We start from the raw sequence: 6,354 nt of genomic DNA, 5'->3' as shown, positions 1-6,354 counted from the left end.
TCTGACTCGCTCCGAATCTGCTGGAGAAATCCACACACCTAGATTCCTCCTCCTCTTCCTCTCTCTCCCTGGAAATCCCACCTATCCGCTCCTGCCTAGCTATTGGCCATTCAGCTCATTATTACACCAATCACAGCAACGCATCTCCACACAGTGTACAGATATCCCACACAACTCAATGCTCAAGATGGTTTAGGTTTTGGAGCATTTGGGGTTTGGGATTGATGTTACCCAAACTGTATATATTTATCTGCTTCTTTCTCAATTGTTTTCATCTGTCTCTGTACCACTATGTACTCTACCCATTGGTTTTCTTTAGCATATATCCTCAGCACTTAGCCCAGGGCTAGTTCAAAGCTACCACATAAAACCTTATTAAATAAAGGTGTAAAAGAAAAAAATAAAGTTAATTCACATCTCTCAACCTTATCTGTAATTAAGGAAACATTTAAAATAAGCAGGGACAGAAACAAATTGAAGAGCATGCCAGTGCCCAGACTTACTGCTGAAGAGTATACTGGTTGTTCAAGGGACATATTGACCCTTTCGTCCCTGGAGAAATGGAGGTCTGAGGGATTCCGGGGGAAACTGAGGATGTCAGAGAAGGATGCAGCAGGGCACCTAAGGAGGCCAGAAACAGCCTTCAGCAGAAATGCATTTCAATGGCTTCATAATGTGAGCTACATGCCAGTTCCATCTTTGTCACAGGGGTGGGGACAGACCTATCTAGCTGACTCAGGGAGATACTGAGAGAAATAACATACATCAGCTCCGTGGCACGGAAAGAGAGGCAGGCCTGAAGGAAGAGCTGCTCTGGGAATGTACTCCACCTTCTGCTTGTCACCCCTCCCTAACCTCAAGAGGGACAGACAAATCTTCACCCTTAGGTTAGTGACTTTTCTCATTGCTGTGGCAAGACCTCATGGCAAGAAGCAACTTAAGGGGGGGAGGGAGGAGGGAAGAAAAGAGGAGGGAAGAAGGGAGGGAGGGAGGGAGGGAGGGAGGGAGGAGGGAAGAAGGGAGGAGGGAAGAAGGGAGGGAGGGAGGGAGGGAGGAGGGAAGAAGGGAGGAGGGAAGGAAGGTGGGAGGAGGGAGAGCGGGCGGGCTTGCTTTAGCTTACTGTCTGAAAGCATGCAGTCCATCGTGGTAGTGGTAGCTAAGCATGATGGCAGATGCCAGCACCCGTTGGCCACATGGCACCTGCAGTCAGGGAGCAGAGAATGAACAGGAAGTGAGGTTGGACGACAGAGCTTCAAAGCCTGCCCCTCGGTCATCCACTTCCTCCAGCAAGGTCCCACCTGCTCGCAGTTCCACAACCTTTCCAAACAGTGCCGCCACCACGTGTTTGTGTTCGAAAGCACAAACCTGTGGGAATACACTTCACACTGACACCACAGACCATCACTTCCAGGCGCGTAGGGGATGATGTCAGTGTGTGAAGACTGGTGAACCCCAGGGAATGGAGCAGCACTGAGTGATGGGGAAGACTGAGGCTCACGTGGGCAGCTCTCTTTAATGCCATCATGTTATAACTTTATCAAGGGGCTGACACATTGATTGTGTAAGAGCCCGTACAATCTAGTGATCTCTCTGTGTCTCTGTCTTTCTGTCTCCCTCACACACACGTGTGTGTGTGTGTGTGTGTGTGTGTGTGTGTGTGTGTGCTTCACTAATCTTCTGGAAAATTCTTCATACAGTCACCTTTACAATGGGTATTAGTCATTACACCAACACAAAGCCCCTTGAAAGTAGAGACAGAGGCTCTGGAATTGGATAAGAATTTTTTGGTCTCAAGATTCCAGATCAAAATCCTTGAATATGCTTTTCTTTTGAACAACTCTTGGGATATGGAAGACCAGCTATGGGGGATGGGGAGTCTGCCTTCTAGGCACCAGGCAGATAAGTAATGCCCTCTCCCATGGGATTTATACAAAGGTAGGGATTACTCTGAGGGTGAAGGATATGCCCTAGGACTTAAGGCTGGAGATGATGATGGGCCTCAGGATGGGTCACCTGGACTTTTGGTGCCATGAGAGTCTGCACTGTGGCTTTTCTTTATCCCTCACTGCTTCTTTCTTTCTCTGACCTGTGTCATGAGAAATTGCTGCTGGCAACTGCTCCTCCACTCCAGCGGCAGCCAGAGTAGGCTGGAAGTCTCAGAGGCCTAGAGACAGGATACAATTGGCCCATCTTGGGTCAGATAACAACCTCGACCAATCATCTGTTGTCTAGTGTGGGTGAAAGGGTAAAGGCAAAATCACAGGTGTGCTTGTTTGTTCTTTCCCAGCCCTGTAGAAACACGAAGGGTGAAGCCACTTCCAGAGGTAAAAGGCAGGCAGTAGACAGAGGTACCTTCTCCATGTGTCTTGCTCAATGTCACAAAACGAGAAAATGGACCCCCAAGGGCAAATGACTCCTTCGTTTGCTTAGTTTCTTCATTTTAATATAACAATAATTGTGTAGTGAAAGCCATTGTGTCCACGTGGCACCACAGGTAAAGCCTAACAACTCCAAGTCCAATAGGGATCAGAGAAGACAGAGAAGAAGCAGAGGAGAGAGCAACACTTCCAGTACTGGCTCCCTGCTACAGTGTAAACTGGGGACAGATGTGGGTGCCTAACAAGACTGTGTGTGTTGGGGATACTTAGTTATAAAAGAAGTGGACAAATTAGCCAATGAGTGAACGACCAATTGGATCAGTAAACAAGAAACTGTACTTCCCAACCTCTTCTAGAGCTTCATAAACAGAAGGGCCATAGCAAACATCATCATCATTGTTATTGACCCTGGGTATTTGTGTTAGTCAAACGTTGCCGAGGCAAACACCTGACCCAACAACTTATGGGAGGAAAGGTTTGTTGGCTCATGAATCTGATCTTTAGTTCTTGGCTCTACTGATATGGGGCCTAATGGTGATACAGAACATCTTTTTGGCAGAGCGGGGAAGAGGCCAGTGAGTAGGTGTAACCATCCCCCAGTGACCTACTTCCTCCATCTATGCCCTACCTCCTAGTGTTTCCCCATCTCCCAATATGATGTCACCATCCGAGGACCAAGCATGCTAGGCCAAAGTTTATGTAATTATATGAACATAAAGCCTGATGAATACCATTGACTGCCTGTGTCCCCTTTATAAGTAGGGGACTCAAATCCAGATCAATTACAAAGGACCTCTGGGAACCTGGGAGCAAAAGGCCTAACTCAGAGGACATGATGATCTGTCTTCCCAAGGGTCTCCAGCTAACAAATTCTCATCCTCAGGAGAGTTGCAGTGACCATACCTGCCTTAGTTCCTGGGCTTTGATCTAGCATCTGACCTCCCTCTCACCCCTGCTCTCATCTGACAACTCCTGCCGGGCTGACCCCATCTCTGACCCCTGCCTGGCCTAGTTTTCAGCCTCACTGCTCCAGGCTGATCTCTCATCTCATGACAGCTCTAGGCAGGGCCATATTCACACTGGCCACGAATATTAGTATCAAAACACCATCCTTTCCTATGATGAAATGGCAAGAGGAATATCCAGATTAATAGAGCCCTGACAATGGAATTCAAGCAACTCAAGCCGACCCAAGTCTCCTCTTGTCTGTGGGATATAGACCAGAAGCCTACCAAGAACTTTTGGCACTATCTAAAACCACATGAGTTCATTCACGGAACAAATAATTTGCATGTGTGGGGGGCGGGGAGGATGTGCGTGTATGTGTGCACATGTGTGCAGGTGTAGCTGCATGTGAAGGTCAGAAGTTATGTATCAGTATGTTGTTCTCAATCACTTTTCTACCTTATCCTTAAGACAGGGTCTCTTAGTGAGCCCTGAGCTTCTCATTACAGCCAGGTTGACTGGCCGACAAGGCAATGGGGGGGTGTCCACCTGTCTCCATCTCCCTCCAGTGCTGGGTTACAAATGCACAGCCATGCTGGAGAGCCTTAGATCCTCAGCAAGCACTTTAACCACTGAGCTGTCTCCCCAGTCCACTGAACAAATCATTTTCAAGGTACATTCCATGATGGTTTCTGTATTAACACTGGGATTAAAAAAAGAAGATAAAAAGATAAACAAGCTATAGTCTCTATCCATAGAAAGTTCCCTTGTGCCCAATTTAGCCCTTGTATCCAGTGGCAGTGTTTTCAGGACTAGGTGATTAATTGGGTGAAAGCCAAGGAAGGGTGGCAGATCACACTTAGAGCTGGGATGTTTCTAGCTTAGTGCATGGCTCCAAAGTCCTTGGGGAACTTGGGAAACAACATAGTTTTTGATAACTCTGATTCGTCTAAGAACTAGATATTTGAGTCCAGGTTGATGGGTAGACTTTCTACTAGGCATCCACAGGGCTTAGAATTAGGGTTTGGGATATTTTGTTCTGCTCCTAACCGACTTAATGTGTGATCCTAGACAATTCATACCCACTCCCTGGACCACATCTTCCCTGGGTTAAGTTTCCTCTCTGAACACTCAGCACCAATGCAGAGTTTGATGAGTGTTTGTGGAGTAAACAAACAAACCTCAGCTGGGAGGTGGTGCAAACCTCTAATCCCAGCGCTCAGGAGGCAGAGGCAGGGGGTTGTGTGAGTTTGAGGCCAGCCTGCTCTACAGAGCGAGTTCCAGGATGGCCAGGGCGACACACACACACTGTCTCAAAAAGCCAAAAAAAAAAAAAAGAAAGAAAAAGAAAAAAGAAAAAAATCTCTGCTGTCCTCCTGTGCCTGCTGTGTGGGTCTGGAGACCTTTATGGAGAAAGAATGGAACTAGCCCAGAAGGAAAAGGTTGGTCCCATTTCTGAGGGATCCTGGGCACACTCCTTCTCAGTGCTACCACTGTGAAGATGGACCACCACCACCTCCACCACCTTTCTCTTCATCCCTTCCCTTTCTTCATTTTTCTTTCCTTTTTCTCTAACTTATTCCAAACATATGATGGGGTGGGTTGAGGGAGTTGAATTGCAACTCCAAACCAAGATTATAGTCCAGCGCCTGTGAATGAGACCTTGTTTGGTTAATCTACTTACAACAAAGCTGCACTGTTTTAAGGTTGGCTGGAGGAAAACCTGGACACAGATACACAGAGAGAATGCCATGAAAAAAAAGAGAAGCCGAAATTGGAGTGAGGTACCCACAGGCCAAGGAGTGTCAGGAATTTCTGGCAGTCACAGGAAACTCAAAAAGAGATGCAGGACAGGTGTCCCACTGAAAAATCCAGATCTGAAACACCATAGTTTCAGCTTCTGGGCTCCTAGATTGTGAGAGAATAATACATCTGCATTGCTTTAACCCACCCAGTCAGTGGTATCTCGTTACAGTGGGAAGTTAAGGCTCCTGTGGAAATCACCCTACTGATGCTTATTAAAAGAACTCCCAAAGGGTTCCAGGAGGCCCCCCGACATCTCTCAGAATGTGTGCTGAAGAGGAATCATCATCAGATCCATGGCAGACCCTGAAACCTAGAAGCCTAGTCCCTCACGAAAAAAGCGGGGAGCCTTTCCTCCACACGGCTGTTCAGCAGGCAGAGTGTGTCAGCAGGTGTGGTGTCTTCTTCCTGGGATGGCCCACGGTAAGCATTTCCATCACTATTCAAGAAGGCAGGCTCCAAACCAGATCTCATCTCAAAGGGAATAAGCGTTTATTCTGGAACCAAACACAAGGGACCATGCTCCATGTGCATGGATTTGGGTTTCCCAAAATACTATGTTCTACTATGGAAGTGGTTACATGAAATTTACAGAACGAAGACAGTCATAAATAAAAGTGTGTAGCAAACACACTGGGGGTAGGGTTGGGCAAGGATAGGCCGTTACAGCAAAATGTAAGAAAATTCTGCTGTAGGTTTCAGATGCTATCTGCCGACACTCTTAGCTTTCAGACTAAGGAAAGCTAGTGGTCGGCAATGGATACACTGTAACGGTTTGGCCATTACAAGGATGTTAGGTTAGACACAGGAGCAATGGGTGCCTTTCAAAGAGACTGAGTGACTAAAAATAACCCAGGATAATTTGGTTCTGGCCTGCAACATGTTAACGTTCCATTTGACTTTATAGACCTCTTCAATATAAATGTAGCCTTTCTCCTTTTCCTTCCTCTTCTTCGTCCTTCTTCTTGGAACTTGAGTTCATGAAAATGTCACCCTCATTTCTTTCTGCTCACTCTGTAAATACCTGTGTGTTTAGGGAGTGTTTGCTATGCTGAGCTCTGGTGGGAAACTGGAGAGAATGGGTGGAGGAGGGAAAAGAGAGAGAGAGAGAGAGAGAGAGAGAGAGAGAGAGAGAGAGAGAGAGAGAAATTCTAACCGCCAGGTTGAAGTTGGAGGCCTGTGAGCAGCATGGTGGGTTCTTAGCGTGAACTTGGGAATCTGATAGCCC

Source organism: Arvicola amphibius, chromosome 6 (assembly GCF_903992535.2).
Source record: "Arvicola amphibius chromosome 6, mArvAmp1.2, whole genome shotgun sequence".
In the NCBI taxonomy this organism is placed as follows: domain Eukaryota; kingdom Metazoa; phylum Chordata; class Mammalia; order Rodentia; family Cricetidae; genus Arvicola; species Arvicola amphibius.
Note: the sequence above shows the minus strand (reverse complement) of the source record.